This window comes from Grus americana, chromosome 4 (assembly GCF_028858705.1).
Source record: "Grus americana isolate bGruAme1 chromosome 4, bGruAme1.mat, whole genome shotgun sequence".
Classification (NCBI taxonomy): Eukaryota; Metazoa; Chordata; class Aves; order Gruiformes; family Gruidae; genus Grus; species Grus americana.
In genome coordinates, this window is record NC_072855.1 from 50369458 (window position 1) to 50394233 (window position 24776).

The following is a 24776-nucleotide window of genomic DNA, read 5'->3' on the forward strand; positions in this document are numbered from 1 at the left end:
AGAGAAATCTTTTTGCTGCCCTTCTGTGGTACAGTTACACATTCACTGGCATCACAATTTCCAGCAATGGACGATGACAATGCCTATGTTAACTGCCTGAATCTGTTTGAAAAGAAATAGCAAAGCCAAAATTGGGCTGTTTTAACAGACTAAACAAGGAGTAAAGCAAGGGCACAGGGATTGATCCTTTTTTAATGCCAAACTGGAGATTTTTCATCAAAGGTAAATTCATGTCAGTATCTCACCACAGAGGTAATCAAATAACCTTTCTTTGTTCAATTTAATAAACTAAATTTTGAAAGTGTAAGGAGCATTTCTCTTTTTGAATTAATAGACATTCTCCATTTCTAATTCTAATTGTTCTTTCTGGCCTCAATAGCAAAGGTGGTTATCTTCCCAACCGTGGTGTCATTCGTGCCATTGGCACTGAGGGAGCCCAGTGACAGAGACTATAAATCAATTTACAGCCTCTTTAAAAGCAGGCGACAAAAGCCATGAACATTAATTTAAAAACTGCTTCTGATTACAATTCTTTTATGATTAACTAAAGTGGGCTTCAATCTCCTTTGAGATTTCAGTGTTAGTGTGATAAAATTCATTGTTTTTACCAAACTGACCAGTTTTCAGTGACAGTATTTACTCAGTACATTGCACATATGTGGCACTAAACAGCAAGTGGAAGGTCACTTGATTAATCCTTGCTCCAAAGGCGTAAGTGGATATGATCGTATGCAATACAAACCCAATACATATTGATTAGCGTGACAGTGCTTCACTGGACAGATATTTCTTGAAAGGAGAGTGGAAGCAATTTGGAACAGGAGCCTCCTTGCCCTCTCCTGTGATGGTAAGGTAAACCCAAAGTGCTTCCTGGGGGCTGTGGAGTAGCCACAACCCCCCAATGCCACCCTGGCTCAAATAGTATTGCTGGAGAAAGACCTTTAGTGAAGTCCGTGCAGCCATACATCCCCTGGACCTCCCAAGATGCCCCGGAGTATCACAGTGCCGAGGTCAGGTTACTCCCCCAGCCCGTGGTCGTGAGTCACTGCTTGGCGTACTTAGCTGTCCTCCCAGAACCAGTTCCTTTGAGGCTCATAAAATGCTCCTACAAAACAGAGATGAATCTGTTTTACCCCAAAAGGACCGTTTATAGCTATGGCCAGCCCCAAACTCCATGCAGTTAGGGTCACTCACACAGACAACCACTGAGTGCCCGGTCTGTTGAATAAGGCAGACTAGCACGCACTTCTCTCTGCCAAAGAGCTGTCTCAGGAACAGAGAGATGTTGTTTGGCGAAGGGCTGAGGCCTTGAAGAGGGTTACACAGGGATGCATGCTTAACCCTGATGGACGTCACTGTCGAAACCGATTTGATCTCACATGCCTCAGCTCCCCCTACCCTGAGATGGATCCACACTGACACGTGGGGGGAAAAGAAAGAGTGATAAAAGTGTGAAAAAACCACATCCCTCTTATTTATTGGGAAGGAGGCAGCATCAAGCCCAGGGGATCATGTGAAATCATCGGTCAGGCAACAAGGAATGGACACAAACTGAGGGGGAATGGAAAAAGTGGACAGATGATGCAAGGGAATCAGACATGACAGTTGGTGTGACTTTCAGGACATTTATTTCTCAGTCAACGAGAATGTCTTGTTCCTGGTGAATCCGCACATCTCTGAATCTGGAATTTCCTCTTAAGGCTTTGTTGTGCTAGCAATACCTAATGAATATTTTGATGAAATACCCTGTCATACAGAGAGGTTTTCTGCTGAAGTCACAGGGCCATACCCATAGGAAACCGGTGGGAGAAGAGAATCAGGTTACGTGTGCTTGGGCAGGTCCAGGGTGTGGTGGCCATCAGTGTTCCTCCTCCTGTAGCTCCCACAGCTATTTGCCAGGGTCTCAGTTAGCAAACCTACTTCAAAACAGGTATCGCTTGATGGTTAAGGTTATTACAATGTTTGGGTCTTTTTTCTCCCCAATTCACTAGAATGCAATTTAGTGTTGGAAAAGCTGCCATTATTCTGTACAACCTCTAGCTGCTGGCTGTTGTTCGTCTGCCTGTGTCACGGGGCTGATCAAAGCCTCGCCGGCTTCACTGGAAGCATCACTTGTGAGCGTGTCTGGAAGTGCCACTTAATCACAGGGGCTCACCTTTCAGGGCAACGGCAGGCAGGAGAGCTTATAGAAACGTGCCGGAGAGTCGGAGTTAACCATTAGTAGGCTCTGGGAGTCTTCTGCTGAATACAAGGAAGAAGGAGGAGGGTGAGAGATGGAGTTCAAAAATCATGCAAGACTCTTAGGAGAACCCTGATTCAGCAAAACACAGATTCCTCTGCCTCCAACTTCAAGGCTCTGTCAGCTTCATAAAGTGGCTAAGCAGACCCATAATTTTACTTACGGCAAATACCCCAGTCTCCATTGCGACGACTCATGCACACGGAGTTGAGCACATGCTTAAATGCTCTGCTGGGTAGTGAACTAGCTGTCAGTAAACCAATCTGGTTACTGCACGCTCTAGTTTGAAATTCCCAAATCATGAAGGTAGGTACTTTCAATGATGAGCATCTATTCTTGAGGTGGTGTCATATAAGATTTTTTGCCTTTTAACTGTGGATGACAGGTTACTAAAAATCTGTTTCTCTCCATGTAGCATCGTTGTGGTACTACTGTGTGCTGCATACGCCAAACTTTCCTCTGTGACCGTGGAACATTTTATGTGGTTTAGCTTTATTATCTGGCCCAAGAAGAAACACAAACACCTTTAGGTTTGGTTATTACATTTCATAGAATGGTCTCTTGAGCATGTTGAGCAGATTGACAGAGTTATATTTAAATGTAATTAGGTATGGTGAACTCGCTTGTTTGAAAGTTTAGCTTTTGTAAAGATGTATTTGTAAGCATTCAGTTTCCTGACACATTCGTACCAAACATGACACAGACACAACTGCTTCTGTGCACAATTCTCATTCAAAATTTCAGCAGAACCTCACTGTTGCTGTTAAGTTGTACCCGTATTCTGTGGAAATGTGTTTTACTCAAAATTCTTCAAAACTCTGACTCCTTTCTGATCTGCGTTTCTCTGTATAAGCCTAATAGTCAAAATTACTTTGGGTTCTTCGGTTTCAGGATGAGCAACAACATCACAGAATGAAGAACATACTTTGTTCCTGTGGAGACTGAAGTCTGCAAAGTCAATGCGTTTCTTATGCCTGTTGGTTTTCGTAGTGTTAGGGACGCACCTCTGCAGTTTGACACTCGTGAAGTGTCACTCATTTTACTCAAATGATGCCCTTACTGAGGCAAGATAGTTCACTTTGGTGCGTGATGCAGGAAAGATCCTGTATAAGTTGGCAAGAAAAAACGGTATGAAATCTCAATCATATCCCTTAAGTATTAGTTGCAGAGAACATGGATATTCCTCTGTTTTACTTTTTCTTTCTGAATTGAATAAGGAGCTTAATTCATTACATTTAAATATCATGTAATTGACCTCTGCCCTGACCCAATATTCCGGGGGAATCGTTCCTGCTCTTGCAGTGGTACCGACGAGACCTGCCTTTGGTGTGCAGGCTCCTTCTCAACGCCGATTCCTCGTTCCCTTCCTAGGAGCGGCAATGCGCCGGGATGGCGATAGAACAACTGGAAAATAATTACAAAACACGTATCTGAAAAGAGGATGAGGAAGTGAAATCAGACGGCCCCACCGCCCTACGGGAAAGGGAAAAAAATAAATACAAATCTCCGAGCAGATGGTGAGTGTAAACACACCGGAGCGGCGCTGAATTCCTCCCGGGGAGACTCGGACTTTCCCCCCCGCGCCCCGCATGTTTGCCTCTCGCCTGAGGAGCCCGGGGAAGCTGCTGCGCCCGGCCCGCCCCCGCGCTGGTACCGAGCCCGGCGGGGTGCGGCCCCCCCCGGCCCCCGCCTCACGGTCCCGCCGCGGCGGAGGGCAGCGCCGGCAGGTGGCAACGCCGCGGCGGGGGTGGGGGCGACGGGACACGACACGGACACGCGCAGCACCTCTCGCGACACGCGTGCACACACACGACCCACCCTCACGCCACGCCACGCCACGCGTACGGACACACACACACACACAGAGAGAGGCCGCCCCGCATCACGCCGCGGGCACACGCGCACCGGCACACGCGCGGAAGCGCCGCCCCGGCCCGCCCCCGCCCGCCGCCTCCCTCCTCACACGCCGCCAATCCACCCGCCGCGCACACAGACACACACACACACGCCCGGCCGTAACATGACTGACTGACTGACTGACTGACTGACGACTGACTGATTGGGGTGCCGCCGCTCCGGACGGATTATTCACTTCGCGCCGGGGGGACGCAGGAAACCACCCACCCACCCAGCGCGCAAGCGGGGCGGTGGCGGCGCCGTAGGGGGCCAGGAGGGTCCCCAGCCCCCGCCGGCGGACAGCGAGCGCCCCGGGCGCTGGAGGAGCCCGGCCAGGTAACGCGTCCCCTTCAGGCGGCACCGCCGGGCTGAGCCTGCCGGTGCGGCGCAGGGGGCAGCCGGCCCAGGCCGCGGAGCGCCGCTGGGTTCCCGGCGCGCGGGTACCCCGGGGGGGGCGGTTGGCGGGGGAGGGCGGGGGTGCGCGGCCGCGGGGGCCGCCTCGCCTCTCGCCGCCCCAGGCGCTGAGGTGATGCGGGCGGGTGTCGCCCCGGGGCGCGGGCGGTCCCCCATCGCCTGGCCTCGCCTTCCCCGCCGGCGGGGCGGTGGCTCCCGGCCGCCCTGCGCCGACCCGCGGCGCGGCTGCAGTGGTGGTGGCGGCGGAGGATCGGGGCTGCCGGTGCCGCAGCTCAGCGCAGATCCCCAGGAGCCGCGCTCCGGTAGCGGCGGGGATTAGCGCGGGTGGCGGGGGGGACACCGGCACTAGCGTCTTTGTGGTGGGGCGGGCAGGGGCTCGGCCCCCGCAGGTGTCACCCGGGAGCCGGCGCAGCCCGGGGCAGAGGCAGCGGGGCCGCGGTGCTGGAGGGGGAGGCCCGGGGGCGTTGTGGGGCCCGGTGGGCCCGGCCCGCGGTGGGGCACAGCGCGGGGAGCCGGTGCCGCGGCGGCTGCACCTCTCCGGGAGTCAGCTTCGGCCTCGCTGCTGCAGGTGAAGGGGAGGAAGATCAGGTCCTTTTTTTGTTTGTTTTTGGCGTTTCTTCTTTCATTTTTAATTTTTTTATTTTTTCTCTCAGTGTTTATTAAGCAATCTGCAGTTAACCTGTGGGGGTGACAGGGAGAAGTGGTTTTGGAAATGTGAATGGGTAGTGCTGGGGTACTGGTAGTTGGTGTGCGGCCTTTGCCATGGGGTTGGATTTGGAGGTAGGAGCTGGCGGTTGCTGCCTGTGTTTTCCAAAAATGCATGGCACCCTTAGAAGGTGGAGCAGATGGTGATGGTAGTGCTTGCTATGGAAGAGGTTCTGAAAATCCCATATTTCCTCTAGATAGTTTTTGTGTTGCTTCTCCTGGCTGGAAGAGGTTATCTTTCACTTTTGGCAAGGAAAAGAAAGTTACTGTGAGTTGTCTTGCAAAGGAACGGGGTAGTTCTGCTTTCCCACAGAGAAGGGAACCCCCCACAGCTTTATTTCTCTGTCTCGCCTTTGAGATTGGCAACAGTAAGTGTCTTGGCATAGAGGGAAACTGCGGTACACTTTATTTTCTTATTGCACACCTTTATAGTTGAATGTGACTAGAAGGGAGACTCAGAATCTGCTCTTATCCTTTTCTACGCCAGATGTGTTTTTCTATCTAGTGTATAGTGCACTTGAAGTGTTAAACTCTCAGGGGGTGTGGAGGTGGGGATGTGAGGCAAGGTCTACTAGTTACTTCAAACAATTCTCCTTGCTCATACTTAAGAAGGAGAGAAAGGAACATGTTGTAAAAACAGCTGAGGAATATATAAAAGTGAAATATTAATGAACTGGAAAAGCTCAGATAGCAAAGACATTGCGCCTAGTCATTCAGGAGGGTGCTTGTCCTCTTTACAACTCCTCATTGTATGTGTCTCTGTAGTACAAATGCAATTGGTTTAAAGGACAACAATGTTTGTATTTATGTAGCTAAAAGTAGTAATAGTATATAAACAGTTTTTGCATTGGTGATCATCTCTGCAGTGGTTTGCTTTAGCCATGATTTTTGAGGCTGCTGTAGGACAGAGAATTATTGCAGAAACAGTAAAAAATATTTCAAGAATGTTTGCTTAGAAATGGAAATGGGAAGGGCTGACTCAGTCCTGGAGTAACCCAGAGGAAGGACTAGCGTTAGAAAGTTCTCTTAGAGATGTGATGATGACTCTCTTCACCCTGAAGTTATTACTCATCTCTAGCATCCCAAATGGAGAGCAACATCCCCTAAATAGGCAGGACTGTCTCAGGAGAAAGGTAATATGTGGCTGTCCAGGGTCTGTTGAAAGTGTGTCATACAAACAAGGGATATTTTCTGCAAATTGGCATTCCTTTACTCCTTGGAATTTGGAGCGCAATGGTCCCTGTAGCTTGAAGAACTTCCCCAGTTTGGCTTGGAGGTATACTAAGTGCAGCAGCTTTCTCTGGAAGTTTGATGAGGGACTTTAGTTCAGTGGAGAAGTTGTTTGTCAGTCCACAGAGTGAAGTCCTGTAGCCCTGTCTGTAGTCCCTGGCAGGACTTCTTGGAATAGCTGGTGCACGTTGGCTTGAACAAGGCCTGCCTTCTGGAGAGCTTGGTGCAGGCCTGAGTAGGGGGGTGGATGTGATAAGCTGTACCAGAAGGAGGACCTGGAACAGTACTTAATGTTTGTACCATGTCTGGGTTACAAGAGAGAGTGTTTGGTATTTAAGTCTGTTAGTCACAGAAGATGCTGAAAAAGCATCTTGTTTCCTCAGGTCTAAGCATATGGTTGTGTGAGAGCACGATCTCTCATGCTGCCGAAGCTGTATGTGTGTGGTTGAACTTCTTCCTAATTCAAGCCTAATGCCTCGTATAAGCCTTTGTAGTTAGTAGCTGGATGTTGAACAACTTAAAATAAATTTGGCAATGTTTTTATTTGCTAGATGGAATGTTTCATAAATTGCAAGAGAGATGTATAGATACTGCTCTGTCCAGACAAATTCCTACTCTTCCATGAAGGTTCGTGGAAGATACTATGGCTTTGTTGGATTAGCCCATCTGGAGTAGTTGGAAGGTCAGAATTGCATAAGGTCAATCTATGTTTTTTATGAGTTGTTGTGAATTGCATAGATACGAGTCACTGAGAAAAAGTATTTTGTCAAAATAAACTTAATGGTAGATTTTGAAAAACATGAAAATCTGCACATTCTGAGGAGATGATGTTTTCATGGAGTTTAAGTTCCTGGATTGTTTTCACTGTTCTTCTGGAGATGTCTGAGGAGGTAAACACACCTGTGTATTTACCAGGTGTTACAGATCTTTGAGGCAAGGTAGGAAGTAAAAGCTGCACAGTTGTTTTTCTGAGGTTGATTAATGTAAGTAAAGCATCAGGTGAAATATCATTTGTGTGTTAGTGAAAGTATTAATGGAAAAGAAACCACTTCAAGTCAAATTAATATGCAGTGCATACTTTGTTTTTGGAATAACTACCAGCTTGTTAGGGGGAGAAGTGAACTGTGTCCTCTGTCTTGCAGAAGTTACTGCTTCTTATAAGATTCAGTGCCTTGGGTCTTCCCTTTGCAAGTGGTTTTGCTGCAATTGGAGGGGCTCGTCACGGGGAGGAGGGGGAAATGAAATGCGTACATAATAAATAATGGCAAGTAGAGGTTGGGTTTGTTTCCTGAGAAATAACTATATAGCTTCATCAGGTTTTTCTCTCATTACTGCATTTATTTGGCAGTTTTCTGCAATGACAGTAAACTGGGTTACCTTGATAAAGTAAATACGCTTTTGTCTTAGACTTTAGCTATTGAATGTGCTGTCTGTGTGAGGGGGCATACAAAATACACAACTTGTAAGCACTTAAAATGTGCAGTGTGATTTGTACTTGTAACATTTCAGGTATATTCCTATGCTTCAGCAGGGCCTATAACTTTGAGATTATGGAAGATGCAGACATATATTTTACATGCAATTGTATTAAACCTGTATAGCTGTTCGCTAGTTAAACATACGGTTATTTGTACTTACTGCTTTTTGACTTGTTCTCACTGCATTACCTGGAAGAGTATCATCTAGATAATATAAACTCACACGCTTTGTGACTGAAGACTGTAGTATCATTTCTCCATTGTATGGCAACAAAATGTTGATGTTTGCTACAAAGGCTACTGCTTTTACCTGAAATGTGATCTGTCCTGTACAGGGTAGTTGTTTTATAATAAAATACAATGATAGTGTTGAGGAAAAGAAACCACAGGAAAGCAATAAGTAAAAGCAGAAAAATATGGAAATTTCTATTTTTTTAAATGTGTGCTGTAATCTGTTGCATGCATTTAGTAATTCAGCACAAAAACTGTCACACCCCCCCCCCAATCCCCTGAATACACTATTGAGGTGTTTCAGAAGATGTGAATGACAGTGTTTTTGTATCAGTAGTGTTATAACCTAATCTAAAGAGGTGTTCCAGAAACTTTCTATATCCAAATGTTCTAAGTTGACTGTAAATGGTACTATTTTTTGCCTTGGTTATTGCTATGAAAGCCTCTGTGAGTTTTGAGGTATGAATGTGTAATTATTTTCTTCATAGATGGAAAATTGAAGCAGTGATTGCATTGAAGTCACACAGATGATTTGTGATCGAGACAGACAGTTGAACTGGAATATGCATCCCAAGTCCCACAGTCTTGTCTTAATGACTTAACCGTGTTAGGACAGGTTTGGTTGGGGTTTTTTTTTTTTTTTTTGATAATTTGGCATAGATGTGAAAACTTCCTACAGATCCAGTTGCAGGATTTGGGCATAAAGTTATGCAGCATTTTCTCTATGAAGATTAATTGCTAGCGGATTATTTTTAAGTCTAGGAGAAAAAGCTTTTCCTGGATTTAGTTTTACTGTTAAGTTTGAGAGAAAGCAGTTCAGCAGTCCTAAAATGTAATGACACTTTTACATTATTTAGGAAAATACCACTTAATTTTTTATAATGCTCTAGTATATCAGGAATTTGAGCTCCAACCCAGTCAGTAATGCTTCTGAGGGTCACAGCTGTCTTCCAGTGTGAAGAACCAGTTGTGACAGACTGGTAGGAAGCTTTAAAAGATACTCTTTGCCTAAACATTTTGCTAGTGCAAATCATTGATTCTGAAAAATATAATGGTTCTAGTGCATTTCCACCTCTGCCGTTCTTCTCTGTTTTTGCTTCTTTCACTCCTGTTTTTGGGTCTCTTTGCTGCTCCTTCTTTGTGCTGTCTTGATGTGAAGTCTTCAGATGTTTTAACGTGAAAATAGCAGGTCTCAAGGGATTTACTGCTTTAGTACTGTGAGATTTAGATTTAGGTGAGAGTATAGAAGTATTCAACAGGTTCCTCATCTTCATGTTGCTTGTAAGGTAGCCTAAACCTTGTAATTTGAAGCAGAACCTGTGAAGCAATGACACCTGTGCAAATATCACCTTCCAATGATGTTAACTTGTCCTTGTTAGCCATGCTGGCAAAATCTCGGGCCCTGAGACAGATGGAGTCACCTGGTAGAGTCAGAAGGTGGTAGGAGATGTGTGCTGTGCTAAGGTGGCAATATTCAGCAGCTGCTGCCCCCTCTGCCAGGAACCAAATACACCGGCTTTTTGTGCTTTGTATTTTGTTCTGCATTCTAGGTAGTACCTCCAAATTCTTCAGTCTCTTCTAGCTATATATAGTGCAGTGCCAATCGGGGGGCTATATTTCTGGACTATAGTGACTCATTTATTTAAAGTGTTTTGTATTAAGTTTTTTACTATATGACTGGTGAGGAGAGAGGAGGAAAATACGAAGTTTTGCTATCAGTTCTTGGAGTTTTGGCCATTTAGGCCAGTGACAGAGCTGCTACTCATTTGAATGGGAGCCTTGGTGACTGTTTTAACAGGTTTTATAACTTTAAAATATGTGGGCTGGATTCTTGATGACCAACTGAACATGCTGGGGCACAAATACAATGGAAGTAGAATAACAGTCCTGCCAAAAATAAGATTGCCTTTCATTTTCTTTATTAATTGTCACTATACTTAGTACTTTAGCCTATGCAAGAAAAATAGTATTTGTTCTGCAGTTAGCACAGAAGCTTTAAATAAGCACTTAGTCTATACATTGAAAGGATGAAAGTGCTAACAAGATAATTTCATTTGCAGTATTCAGAAATATTAATAAATTGCCTTGGTAAGCAGATTCTTCCAATAATAATGTTTTTTTCTCTTGATGTTGCTGAAGGGAGGTGACTGGCAGAAACTGGCGATAGGGAAAATGATGTGGCTTTCTCCATATTTATTTAAAGTGATTCTGCAAGTGGATGTACATTCTTTCAAATTCACAGACCTCTCAAATACTTTGTGAGCAGATCATACCTTCAGCTGTGAATGCAAGGTATCAATTGTGCTTAAAATGATAAAGTACCTATAGATAATAAATATCAATGCATACTAAATTTTTAATATTTCTTGATATTTAAAGCAAGTATAGTTGGGACACACAGCATCTGTAGGAAATGGCATTTACAAATTTGTATCATGTGACACAAATATTAGTTTCGATGTGCATATAGAAGTGTAAACTTTGTGGTATAACTCCTTGTTGCGTGACTATTTGACTACTTGGAAAAAAACCCCATGTAGTATGTGAAAGCACACTGAAGTGTCTTCCAGAGGCACTCTAGGAAGGCATTCTAATCACTGCAGGTTCCTCCTTTTAGAGGTTAATAAGCTGCCAGAGATCCTGGGGTAGAGGAATGATGTAGGTATCTTCTATTCTCTTTTGGTTTTGCTGTTTCCCAATGTAAAAGTAGATATGGCATAAGGAATGTGGTGTGCAAAGATGATGGCAGGCTCTACCCTCACTGTGAACAGCAAAATAATGTGGTTTTGTTTTGTGTGAATTCTCTAGTGTTTTGTAGCCATAGTTAGTGCAGCGATTATACTGTGGGTAGAAGGCTCAAGCTTCCTAATTTGCTAGTGTTTTGAATGCATTTTTTTTTAATGTAGCAGCCATAAACTGTGAGAAATGTTGGCCCCATAAGCCAATGGCAAAACAGCTACTGATTTTAAGAAGGCCTTGATTATACCCTTACATAATATTTTAATGTCAGCTTGCTTTGTACAGCGTTTATTTTTGTCAAGGACTGATTTTCAAAAGTTACCGAGCTTGTACTGTTTTCATGGTTTTTGTTACACCATTGAATTCTTGGTACCTCTAAAATTAGCTTATCAAATTTATTCTTTCAATGAGTTGAGAGTCCAGAAGAATAGGAATATCGGAATGGTCAAGACTAACACAATGAGGAGGAAGTAAAAGTAATATAGCGAAATTAAGTTGTCAGCTGTTAAGAGTTAACACCACAAATGGTTTCTTTTATCTGCTAATTTTTATTTTATAGCTAGTAAACTCTGGGGCTTCTGCTGAGATGGGGGAAGAAAAAGACAGAGGAGAGGTGGTGGGGAATGAAAGAAAAATCGGCTGTTACGTTCTCCCAGCTCTGTGCCTTTGTTCTACTCTGCCACAAAAAGGCTGTTAGAAGAAATTCAGGGATTAGTCACATTAGCCACAAGGTAATCTCTATCCTCTCTAAGCCCTCATCTTAACATCCTGATCTTGGCGGAATATGTTTTTGGTGGCTGACTCTGTGTGGCATGGTCTGAGCAGATTTCACACCAGTTTTTAGTACTTGCTAATGGCCCTTAATAAGAGAGTAAAGTACAATTGTCTGTTAATGACAGGTTTCCTTACAGATTAAACTTTTAACAGGCAGAAATCAGAACCAGAAGCTACAGGGCTGTTTTAGACTGTCAGATCTGCAGCTGTGCTACGCTTGTGTATATTTCTAATGTACAGAAAAGTTAGTTTGAACTTTCTTCATTTAGTGTTTGACGTGAGCTGAGAGCACGCAAACAGCCACCTTATGTGGCGTAGCTAAAGGCCTAGTAACTTGATTATGCTTCTGAATCGTCTTTGTCAAAAGACACATATCATTTATACCTATAATAGTTTCAAATTAAGACTGTTAGCAAATGAAGAAGACTAGGGCATTAATAAGACTTGAATGAAGTTTTTAGCTAACCCATCCTGGGAATTGCTTGCAGGGATACATAATATTCCTTAGACACCGTAGGGGTCAATTTTCTGAGGTAAATGCTGTGTAGGTACATATCTATATATAGTACAAATATTCTTTGTGAAAGTCAGGAGGTAAGCTGTGGTGCTTCCAGTTGAAAGCTATGCTCTGTTCTAGATGTGGAATAGTGAATGGTTCAGAAAAAAGGATTTCTTAAATTTACTTGCTCTAGTACGGTCAAATCCGAACATAAGTTCACAGCTTTTAAAATCTATTCTCAGATCTCTAAATACTTAATAACAGGTAGAGGGGCAGAAAAGAACAAATAAAAAAATACTACTCATCCTAGGTTTAAGGTGTTTAATATGTTGTGGGCAAGATGTTTCTGAAAGCTATATACTAGCAATACACATGTTATCTGTAGCCTTAGTTTAAGAGGGTCTCAGGATGATATTAGTCATTGAAGAAGGTAAGCAAGAAGTTACTATTGGAAAAGGGTGTGAGAATTTTAGAGTTTGTCTGTTTTCTCATGCTTTCATCTGAATTTGATTGAGATCCTACAGTGTAGTTATTTTGTTGTGATTCTATATGCTTTGAAAATAGGGGAAAAAGAGTAGTATGAAGGAAGCAGTTCTCTACTCACATTAATGATTCTTTTTTCCTTATGGTCTGCAATTGCACAGGACAATGCATGTGACTTCCAAAATGCTGAACTTGAACACCAGAGAAATCATAAAACACTTACACAGCACTATATCGTTATGCAGCATTTTCTAAACATAGACTAAGTCCTTGTCATAAAGAGTTTGTATAGTTAAAATAAAACAAGACTTGACATGACACAGAACAGCTTGCAAGAGGCATGAGAGCTATTGGTGAGGAACTGAACAACTGTTTCAAGTCAAGGATTTGAGGAAGGCTTGAAAGGACAGTGAAGGTGGCCCACCCTCCCCAGTTAAAAACAAAACCCCCAAAATACAGGCGTTTGAACTCCTTTTGTTGCCAGGTTTTTGTTACTGGTTTTCAGAAACCACTATTTCTTTCTGATTTAGATAGTAAAACCGGTAACTATATGAAATCTATGGAGATTTTTTTAGTAATAAATAATGAAGGAATGAAAAGCTGTTTACAAATGTATGCTTATGGGTGTAGATATTCAGCTAGTGTTACAGTACTGCTTTCTTCAGTGGAGCCAGATCCACCTATTGCTTGTAGCTCCTGTTTGGCCTTGTATTTGTCAGGCTGAGCAGCAACTGCCGGCGGCCAAGTGAAAGAAGGATGGAGTAGGCGGGCAGTGCAATAGCTTTTGAACTGCAGAGCCTTTAGTACCTCTCCCTTGGTTCCTCTTGAAGCTGCTTTTCTGTCCTGGAAGTTGAAAAGGAAGCTTGCAAACCTTTGGTAAACTGTGTTGTCAGAGGACAGATGAAAACACAATAGGGTGAAAATAGCTTATCGTGATTTCCTATGGAAACAATACTTGCTATCCTACTGTCCTGGTGTATTGTTTGTAGATTAATCTGCACCAGATATTTTTGAACTTGGTGGTGGCTTTCAGCAATATTTGACAAAAGAATAGGAGTCTTGAAACTTAATTAAATTTTTAATAAGTTTTGAGAAATCGGAGGAGAGAGGCTCATGTAAGTTCTCTGGTTGAGAGAAAAGCTGCTTGGTGAGCTCATTCTATGATCAGTATCAAAGAGTCAGTCTAGAAGAGGAGTCTTGTATGTGTCCTGGCTGCTGGGAGCTTCTTAGACATTAAAATGAACTAACCACAACATGCAAATCTGTAGGTAACTAGGCCTTGTTAGCTCTGGTGCTCATAATGATATGTGAGAAAAAAGCCTGAGTGGCTTTCCTAAGGTTGATTTTATTTTATTTTTATTTTTTATTGGTAATGGTCTTCCTCCCTCCCTCCTGGGTTATTTTTATATCACCTTTTCCAAAAGCATAGGGTGGAGGACTCTTTCAGGGCGTTGGACTGACGCCTGCCTGATATGAATTGATTTGTTTAAGCTTGTATGCTGTATCTGTTTACACCACCTGAATATTTGGCTTTGTTTTTGTTTTCAATACTTACCTACCTGAAGTCCTCAAGGAAGCATGTTGCAGGTATGGAGTTCTTGTTAAACTCAGCTTTTGACTGAAAAGGTAATAGGTATTGTGTTTTTAAGTGAGACTGTTTTCACTGACATCCAAGCGAAGAAGCCCAGACTTGATGACTACTTGTGTGGTGTCAGAAAAGGATGGGGAAAGGCCAAACAAACTCTACTGTTAAGAAGATGCAGATTAATGAGTTTTGCTTTGAACTGATGCACCCTAAGTGCTTGGCAGAACAGAAGATGTGCCAACATAGTGAACTGCGTATTGGGCTGGCCATAGTATAAGTAACGGAGGGGAAGGTCCCAGTTACAGACACCCAGCTGAAGATGAGAAGTTAGTAAACTATGCTCTGTTGCTATTCAACGCCTCTCTGGTACCTCTGGTTTAAGGAGGTGTGTTAGAAGTAGAGAAGTAGGAGGAAACTTCAGAGGCATCTGTTTTTCTGTGAGATGGCAAAACACTTAACCAATTAGTAGCAAATACAAAATCTAAATATTTGTATTCAAATAGCGTGCAATCCTACCAAAGTGTCTTAAGTGCTTTGTTGGTCTAGTAGAAAATGAGCTTAGAAATAAAGCAAGGGAGCCTTTGTGTCAAGAGAAGCTTAACAGACGTATGGAACAGTAAGTTTCAGTACTTCAGTTTTTAAGCTAAGATTTAGAAAGCATATTATGTTTCTGAACTGTAGCTGATCACAATTCATGATGGAGAACATACAGAATAAATATTGAAGAGAGTGACAAAAATAATTATATGGTGTGAGTGTTTGGCGCAGTAACAACAGCAAAAACCTCCTCATCTGGTTATTTTGGAAAACAGTTTGGGCAGGGCACTATAGTGATTATTCAAGAGCATTTAGGTATAAAATGAGCTTGGTTTGTTCTGTCAGACAGGTGTGCATTACCGTCTTCCTGTAAAACCTTTTGCTGAGCTTGTGTGCAGAAAACGCACCTGTTTCTTGGAATGAAAATTTCAGCTGAGAGAAACTGGTATGCAGGGTACAACAAAGTGACTCAAGGGTGAAGCATCCTTTTTCAACTGGGATTCTTGCTTAGGCACTGTGATAGTTTTGCCTTTGCTCGCATTAGTTGCGCTTCAGTCGATGTTGGTTGCACTCCAGTTGTGCTCTGGTTACTGTATATGTGTATTAGAAAGACCTTTTGTAATTTATCATTTATGAATGATTGTTTTTCAGGAAAGTTGTTTCATGGGCTACATTATTATCTTGAATACTGCAGACCTAGAATACTTAAGGGTTTACCAGGGGGATTTAATGAATCTGTGACAATAGAAACAATTACAGAGGTGGTGAAAAGAATCCTTGAATGTATTATTTTTATTTCCCTGGAGTTAATCTTCACATATCAAAGTAAATTAACCAGAATATGCTGCTTAGATGTCTTCTGGATTCCCAAGTCAAAAGCTATTATGAACAAAATGTAATTCTCTTTATTCCCTTTCCTACAATCCTTACTCAAACTATGCTCCTAGTGAAGTCAGTATAACTGAACAAAGTAATATTCTACATACATTCATGGTATTAGGGGAAAGATGCCAGTTATTGCGATCGTGTAGAGGTGAAATTATTTCAGGAGATATTTTGCCATGAGTTGGTTGGGTTTTTTTTCTTCCCCTCTGTTAACTTGATTTTTTGCCATCAGTTAATCAATGTATAAAAAATGAACAGGTTTTTTTCCCGTAATGAATACTAGGTCATAGCCTGCAATATCATTCTGGGAAGATTTTTATAAAGGGTGCAATGTTTTGTCATGAATCTAGTTTTCAGAATCAATTGAAGACCCATGGAGACGTGTTCTGCTAGAATGGAGTATTTGCATGCCTCACTTTATCCATTTAATGCCCTAAGGGTTTTCCTACTGAGTGGCATTTGCTGGAGAGGTCAGATTTGATGGAAATTGGAATCATATCCTGGCTGGAGATGAAACAGAATTTATTTTGTATTTGTTTATTTGTCCAGGAATAGATACATACAGAGATGAATTTCAGTGTAATCTGCAAACTGTTTACTATGTTGTGCTAATCTCTACAGCTACATCTGATTACAAAAGAAAAAAAGCCACCAGTAGGCTTTAAAAGTTTCTGCCATCTGTCCTGGTGCTTACCCTTCGTTCACCGTAAGGATGTATTGTGAGCAGCTTGACAGGCTCCCCGTGTATTACAGCCTTTTATGCCGTTTTTACCTTCTGTCTCTCTTTTGGGCTCTGTTCAAATACAGCAGCATGTGGGTCTTCTGTCTCCCTAGAACAATGTGGATCCTTCGATCCTGTGCTTTGGTTGCTCAGCCCAGCAGCTTTGGATTTGGGACCTTCTTTTTGTCCTGTATCTGAAGCAACACCTCGCGCAGCAAAGTTTTCACAAGGAACAGGTCTCCAAGGTCTGTTCTAGCAGGAGGAACTGTGTGCTTTGCAACTTGTTCATCCTTGGGATCTTAGCGCTCATGGGCTGGTTTTACCCTGCTTGCCTTGTTAGCTGACTGCATCTCCAAATCCGTACCGCGTAAATGAGTGTACCCTTTAGCTAGCTGTCTGGATTGTGCTCATCCTTTATCCTCATCTGACACCTCACTGTTTATCTGTTGGGGAGATCTTGCTAGAATTGAAACCACAGGAGGAGGATGGCATATACTTCCAGCAAGACAATAGCTTTCTGGCAGCTCCTGGCATACTTTATGGTGTGTGTGAGTTAGTGTAGTTGAAAGGAATATGATTGCTTGTGATTGCTGTGGAGGAACAGGCTGTCGTCTTTTGAAGGGCTGAGTAAGGCGTACAATTCACAGCAATGTTTTCCATGCTGAAGCATCTCATTCATCTAAATCACGTTTTGTCCATGTCCTGAGTATAATAAACAATATGTCATTAAAGCTAGTCATGACCTCCATGGGCTTTTGAGAAAATACTATCATTACTGAAAAGCTGGGTTAATCTCTCCCTAAATCCATAAGTAATTCAGGCTGTTACTGTGGTTTCAGCACTCTTCCCTAGAAAGCACAGAGCAGTTGAGTGATGGAGATCAAGAAAATAATCTACAGATACAAAATCTGAGAACTAAGCCCTGTATTTTTAAATATTCAATGAACAATTTATTAAAATATTTAAAATACTTTAAATACTTAAAGTGTATTTTAAAAAAAAACATTTCAGCAACTCTCGCTCTTCTGGATTTTTCTTTCTAATTTTTTCGGTTTGAGAGAGGTTTCAGGTATGCTGTTATCCCCCTCCCCCCGCCCCCCCGGCTGTATTGAAATGAAGTATTAGTTCAAGACGTGAAATTGGTGATGTCATAGCTTGGATACAGTAAGGCATAAATACCTAAAAGATTTTAAATTTCATGGTGCAAATCCCTTAAAATAAAGTTGTGGATTTAACAAAGAAGGCCGTACTTGAATTAATCACACAACTTGATGGAAGGAATGAGTGCTCTCAGAAAATGTAATTATCAAGTTTTAAAGATTTTTGTTTTAAAGGATTTTTGCTTCCTCAATATATACGCTCTCTAGATCAGTTGTGATGTGAAAAATACAGTCAAGAATATTATTGGTAAGTTGTTTTGTATGCTTAAAATATATTATCTGTGTTTATTGACTGTCATTGACTGTGACAAATGAAATTAGGTGTAGCCAGTTTAAAAAACAGTAAATAGTATTTTCTAACTTGCTTTTCATGCAATGAGTATGTACACTTGAAGCTTCATGCCAAAGTGTGTGGTGAAAGTTAAAAGTCTGTGTGTTTTCAAGGGAATGCAGGACAAGCTGGAAGTGAAATCCAGTGTGTGTTACCAAGTATGCAGAAATTCTGACCTGAAAATGGTAGGACACGGGAAGAATATTTCTGAGGGGCAGTATCTTATGTTCTTCCCGGACATAAGATTTTACCCATGCCTGAGGCAGGCGTGTGGGCTGGCTGCATCTTGGGGAATGGCTGTGCCAGATCAAAGTTCTGCATTCACAGAGTCCTCAAACTGAAAGTGTTTGCAGTTGTGGAAATTAGGAACTGAAAGCCTTCGCGAGAGCTAGCTATGTCCTCAGTGCCCAAGATAATGCAAATTTCATGAGCTGACAATCTTATTCTGTGAGCTAAGGGAATGCTGCTGATCTTTCTTTCTGGGTGGTGGTTTATGGGGTTTTTTTTGCACTTTGATAATCCACTGTCCCACATGGCCAAACAAGGGAGATCTTGTTTTCTGTGTATCAAATTATGGCAACAATGTCTTGGCAGCTGAATTAATTTCAGATTTTGTAACATGACTTCAGATTAACATTAGATTTCTCATAGCTAATAATATTTTAGCCTCTCAACTCTATTCACAGGAAGAAAAAAAATCTTTTCTCTGAGGTATTTGTTCTTTAAATCTGATCTCCCCTACTTTCTTACATAGCATGTGTGTGTCACGGTTTGAGCCCTTAACAGATAAGGGTGTGAAAAGCACTGTGGCCATGACTAGCATCACTTCTTTTCAAAAATCAGTTCTTAAACTTTCAGATTCTAGATGAGCAAAAAGATTGTTAGTGTATACGTAATAATTAATATGGAAGCATTTTTCACTGCTCATGTTAATTACTTGGTCCATTAATTTTTTTTAATTTTTTTTTTTGCAGCTTAGAGTAGGAAAATGATCTAGCCTCTTCAATCTTCATGTTCTTCCACACTAGGACAGACTTGATGGAGAGAGGTTAATTAATTTAATTGGTTTCCATGGGATTTGGAAAAAATGAACTGTATCCATATTTATTTTTTTACAGAAGACTGTTTTCTGAAAGCCTGCATATTGAATAAAATTTTCCTTAAAATCTGTGTGGAGGAACTTATTTTGATATGGTCTACGGGCTAGAATGGCTCAAGTTTTTGGGGGTAAAAAGAGGGATCCAGGACCTGAAAAGTGCTTCCTTCCATCCTTGGCAGCAAATGTCACCCCCCCGGCCACCGCAGAAGCGGCATCTATGTTGTATGCCAGGCTGTTCAAGAGGAGGTGTTCAGCTGCTAGGTCTGCGATCACTGCTTGAGCAGCTGTTCTGCATCTCCTCCAGGTGATGGGCCAGATGGAAGTGTCCCATGTGCCCAGTATGGCCCACAGGCTGTCCTCTGGATGGTCCGCACGGCGAGCCAGCGTTCATAGCTCTCATGCTAGCTTTCTCCTGCCAGTGTAAGTGGCTTTTCTAAAAGCTTGCAATTCTGTTGTGCAAGACTACACTTAAAGTCTTGTTTTTTTGAGAATGTGGAAAGAAAAATGCCTGATCACTTTCAAACTCAAAAATTGAGGGATTATGCATTTTGCTAACCAGAAACTTAGGCTTCTTCGCCCTACTCCCCCCCCAGCTACAAGTGCAGCTGCTCTCCTTGCTGTCTGCTGGCCTTTTGCCTTTTACATCTGTGGACTCATGCGGTTACAGTCGCTCCCTATCCTACATTAGCAGTCTGTGCCAGGAGGAGCCCTCAGAGACCATGGCTTAACTCTGCTTAGGCTTTGCTGTACAAGCCTGTTGTTAGACAAAGCTTCGCATTGAATTCACATTTTCATTATGAAAACGTGCATCTAATTTGTTTTCAGCTAACTGAAATGAAAGATGGGTGGCATCTGTTTAATAAAGTCCATCATCATCTGGAGATTAAAGGGGGAAATATTTATATTTTCCTGTGTCTTAGTGTATTGGCTCTGTATTTCTGTAGGGGTTTGATGCTGACCTGCAGTTTTATAAGACACTTTATGCAGTCAATACATGCCTTGAAACTGTTTGAACACATTTCCATATTGACATTTTCTTGGACTCTAGTGGATATGTAAATACCGTACCCATAAATCTGAACTCACAGAAAGTGGAAGTGAGCTTTACCAGTCTTCTGTCTGAGCTGTCCAGTACAAAGATCACAATTTAACTAGGTTTCTCTCATTAATTTCCACTGTGATTCTCTCTTCCAGTACTTGTGTTTTTAGGAATTTAGTGTGTGGTATTTTTTCTTTCTTGGAAACGATACTTCTCCAAAGGAATCTTGATGCCAAGAGTTATATTCAAGCACATCAATGGTTCAAGTGGAAAACAAACCGAAGAAGTTTGTAGGTAGTTGGGGCGTAGCGTATGTTGTCTATCACTTTGCCGCAGCTGGATTCTTTAGAAGATTGTTGTGGTAGCATTTCATGGAGTGAAGTGTATGGAGGACATATGGCATGTTTCTTGGCTGACTGTGAACTTCTGGTGTTCTTGTGTATAGCACAGGCATAATGCTTTTTTAATATAAGTTTTGTGTGTGTGTATATATGAGAGAGTTGATTTTTATGCTACGATATTGTAGAGCAGTGTCATAAGGCATAATTAGGCAAGCTATAATTAAACTACTACTGAGTTATATAGTTTGGAATGATACATTATTTCCTTTTGGATTGAGGCCATTTCTTTCATGTGGTTTCCATGTCTGCGATTTCTTGTTCTTCAAAATATGATTAAAGACTCAGCAGACATACACAGCTAATGACGTAGTGGGAAGTTCAATATTTTAATGACTTTGAGGCATAAAGCTCCCCCTCATCTCTATTTCTTTATTAAAATGTTATTTAATACTTAATCCTGTGAAAATCTATGTTAATGAAATATGACAAAAATGAAATGACAAAATACAGCATCTGTGGAGAAGCTGAACCTTAGCTACCTAGGATATTGCAAGTGAAGGGTGTCAAAGGCTGTCCGTTGTGTATCAGCTAAAACTACTGGGATGCCATGTCACACTAACAGACTATAGTGGGAGTACTGGTTGCTGACCAAGAGGCTGGTTGTAAGTGTTTTGGTGACTGAAGGATTTGGATGGGAATACCCTTTCCTAAGGACTATCCTTGTTTCTGCCCAGTCAGCAGTGGTAGACAAACTCCTGGAATGGTTTGTATCAGCTGCTTCAATACTATGTTCCAGTTTTGGTTATAGCAAAAGATCAAAGGCTTCCTCAGGACTTTGATGGTGGCTTCATCAGAAATGGGAATACGCCCTCGTGGAAAAATGTGAACAACGAGTGTTAGAGGTAGAGGGATAGCACTAAGGGCCTGTGAAGAGCGAATGGAGAAATCTGGTGTCAAGGAAGGAGTGATGTTTTATGTGTATGTGTGCAGGTTGTGTGCCAGGAGCTTGATAGCACGTTAGAAGATGACAATAGGACTGCTGACCTTGAATGATGCTCCTTTTGGCTTATGACAGCTGTAGCTCGTTTGGATGAGCCTGTTTGGCTGGGGACCAGCAGAGGCTTTCAGAGAAGGCAGTAGCACCAGTGTCAGATGGACAGTCTGACAGTGAAGGCTGATTTGCTTCTCTCTTTTTCTGGGGGGAAAAAAAAATAAAATCTAAGCAAACATAACGTATGCTGTGTTTGTGCATATATGCTGTGTAAAACATACACATTTACATAAGCTTCTATCCTTTTGCATACATGATTGCTGTGATAAAGGTATTTGCTACTGCCTAGTAAAAATTGTTGTGTGCTCTGTTTGACTAAGTGTTTTGGTTGAGAGATTTCTACAGCAGTGATGATCTGAAAAATTGGTTTAAATTTCTATGATGTCTTTAAAATTTAATTTTCCCTGTGAACTATGGTATAAGTAAGGTGGATTAAAACTTAAGAACAAGTATCTGTTCTGCTGTAAGAATATATATATATAAAGCTTCATTAAAACTAATGGCATATATTTTTCAACTACTTTAAAAGCTTTACCATAGCAATAACATTTAGTGCTTACACAGTGCTTGATCTTTCCACAAGCACTTTACAAATATTAATTAATTGTTTTCTGAGGTTGAAAAAACCGCACAGTGCAGAATGTGGGTGGGAGCAGTGGGGACAGCCAGGCCAGGAGAGCAGGGTGCATCTTGCTACACCTCATTATTTCCTGTTGTAAAGACTATTGTCAGAGGTGCCAACTGCCTTTCATCATCCTTCTCTCTTGATAGCTCTTATCTTGAGGGGTCCACCCTGTGTATTTCTTAATGAATCTCTCCTCTAACAATACACCATGAAGTTTTGCCTCCTATATACTTACAGACCCACTGAGGTTTTCACTGGGAAACAGCTAATATAGCTATATTCTCTTAGTATGCCTCAAACTAGGAGTGATTAGCATTTGTGTGGTACCTTTTAAATAGTGATCTTAAGGAGTCTAACGAACTGACATTTCCCCATTCTGCAGATGTATAAAAAAATTAAACCTCAGAGAAGACAGAATTTGAAATAGTGTATTGGTCTCCTGGCAAATAGCTTCTCCTTAAATGAATGAATAAGACTGTCTTAATATGGAAAGCAGAAATGCTTTGAATTATGAAAAAGAACAAGATTACAGGACTTGGAGGCGCAATATATTTTGCATTTCATGCCTAAGTCGGAGGAAAGGAAAAGCCAGTATATCCATGCATTTTGAATTGGGTTCACAGTAAGATAGCGCATACACCTGGGAATTTGTGTAGAAAAATGATTGCTATGATTGTTATTTAATTTCATTAGCAGATTGATTACAATGGCCAAGCAAGTGAACTGAATACCAACAGCAAAAGCGATTGTCTGAGACCACCCACAGCCATCACCATTACTCTGTGCACTTCAGTGGACCTGTGTTGATTTTTGCCAGCAGAAGAACTGGCACAAATTTCTGTTTAAATCCCAGTTTTGTTACCAAGCACGTTAAACTGCATTCCTCCTCAGCACTTCAGAAGCACTGAAAACACTTCTTTCCAGTGCTCTCTTTCACTGGTACATCAAACCCAGGACCTCTGCTGTTACAGATTTTTCTCACCTCTAGCTACCAATTATAGGCATAGCTTTAGTGTTGTGCTCCTCTGCCTTTGGTGAGGTGTGATTGTAATGTGTGCCCTGGGCTCCTGCCACCCTCTGAGCTTCTGCAAGCGTAGCTTGGACTGCAGCTTGCCAAGTTCAAATGCACCTTTCTTTGTGCGTCTTGCCTCATCCTGCCCAAGGAGAAGAGGATGTCATTTCCAGAGATCCCACAGGGGCTTGGAGTTGAAAAATTGAATAGGAAGGGAAGATGATGTGAAGAAAGGAGGAAAAAGGCAGACGAAATCAGGAAAGAAGATTGTTCAAATGTGTCAGACTTTTTTTTTTTACCTGGTATTAGGTTTTTGTAGAGCAGTGTCTCCTACAGTTTTAGGAAATGGCATCGATGTTTAAATATTAAAAAAAAAAAAAGTTTTGCTTTTTTATTTAAAGCTGATCTTTTTGACCTTCCAGAAACAGAAACTTGATTAGCTGATGATTATGATAAACAATTATTTCCTGAGAAGTCAGACTCAGCTGAGATGATAATTATTTTATCATCTTTGTTGGTCAAGAATAATCAGTCCAGTCTGTTATTGCCTCTCTTTGCTGGCTTTCACTGTGCATCTTGGTTAAGGTTTAGACTTTCTGTTAGGCATTTTGTAAAGTAAGAACACAGCTATGGCTGAAATAGATCAGTCCTTGATGTGTTTAATCCAGTGCCCTGCCTTGCACGGTAGAGTGGCAAGAGCTCCAGGAGGAGTTGCAGATGTGACTCCTACATAGGCATTGCTTCTGTTCCTTGAACTTTTGAGATTTGCTAAAGCCCTGAAAGTTGAGATTTAACAAAATATTTGGATAGGATGTTGACATTAAATACTGCAGTCATCAGCATTGTTTTCTCCATAAAATGGTAATGGGCCAGGTATCTGCAGTCCTTGGTACCCCTCAAGAAATGAGAGCTGGGAATATAAATCACTGTGTTGTAAAGCATTGATCATTGTTGATCATTACATGCAGCATATTGATTACCCTTAAATGGCAGAGGGATTTTTTTTTTTTAAATTAAAAAAAGACAGCTAGACCCTAACAGCATAGTCAGCAGAGGGTGTCTTCGGTGTTGGTCTATTTGTGCTCTTATTTCAATAGACAGCTAAGAACAGAGGAATATCTGTTGTTAGAGGCACCTTGTTATAGTAAAAAGTGTAACCACCCGGAAAGCTAATGCATATGCACAGGTTAGTTGTAAGTAAAAGCTCACTTGGTCTTTTCGATTTTAATTTCAGTATACATCTTTGCTTAATTGTGCTCTCCACTTCTTTTCAAGTCCTCTCCATTTTTGTGTGTGCAGCTTTCTCTGTGTTAGTGTATACTAATGTTTAGAAACTTTTCAGGGAAATAGGACTGAAACAGCTAATAAAATCTATCTTTTTTTAAAGACTGGTCTGAACAGGTGTAATTAAACACCCAGTTCATCACCTCAGCAGGCAGCAATTCCACTCTTCTGCTGTCTCATTGCACTGTGTCTGGTGGCCCTTGGTTAACATGGTATCTGAATGTTTTATCTGAACTGATCAGTGGCGAAGTTCTTAAGTTGATATTTAGATTGCTAAGTTAATGCATTGTTTATATGAATACTAGCAATTCAGTATCATGCATAGGCCTATACTTTTAGTCTTTTCTTGATACAGAAAATAACTTTGCTTTGTTTTCCATCTACTCATACTGAGAAGCTTAGCTTGGAAACAGGATTT

General features: G+C 41.7%; 1 protein-coding gene across 7 annotated transcripts in view; it reads left to right on the top strand.

Moving 5' to 3' along the window:
• Positions 1-4203: 4203 nt before the first annotated feature.
• Positions 4204-24776, top strand: part of CCSER1 (coiled-coil serine rich protein 1) — a 712872-nt gene continuing 692299 nt past the window's right edge. For 6 of the 7 annotated variants that reach the window (XR_008577013.1, XM_054824857.1, XM_054824859.1 and 3 more), the window contains exon 1: positions 4204-4471. The gene's annotated coding sequence lies outside the window, so the exon portion shown is untranslated. Of the gene's footprint in view, positions 4472-4736; positions 4852-24776 lie in introns of those variants that run through there. The other variant, XM_054824858.1, reaches the window with a different exon arrangement.